Consider the following 216-nt stretch of genomic DNA (forward strand, 5'->3'; position numbering starts at 1 on the left):
TTATTCATCACCCTCAGTCTGCCATTTGCTGAGGCAGAAATAGGTGACGTGGTGTTCCTTCCACGTAGAGCCCAGTCCAGTGGAAATATTAGAGGTTAATATGCTAAACCTAACTTATTCTTCTCTAATTTAATCAATCTGAGTTACCCAATCTAGCCTAAAGAAATTTACCTAAGCTCCAGAACAATACAAGAATATATACACCTTGTCCTGGCC

At 39.8% G+C, this 216-nt stretch overlaps 1 protein-coding gene across 1 annotated transcript in view; it reads right to left on the reverse strand.

The window, feature by feature from the left end:
• Nucleotides 1-216, reverse strand: part of LOC119592189 (glutaminase liver isoform, mitochondrial-like) — a gene marked incomplete at its 3' end in the record, with an annotated part of 133,529 nt that overhangs the window by 60,856 nt on the left and 72,457 nt on the right.

This window comes from Penaeus monodon, chromosome 29, assembly GCF_015228065.2.
Source record: "Penaeus monodon isolate SGIC_2016 chromosome 29, NSTDA_Pmon_1, whole genome shotgun sequence".
In the NCBI taxonomy this organism is placed as follows: Eukaryota; Metazoa; Arthropoda; class Malacostraca; order Decapoda; family Penaeidae; genus Penaeus; species Penaeus monodon.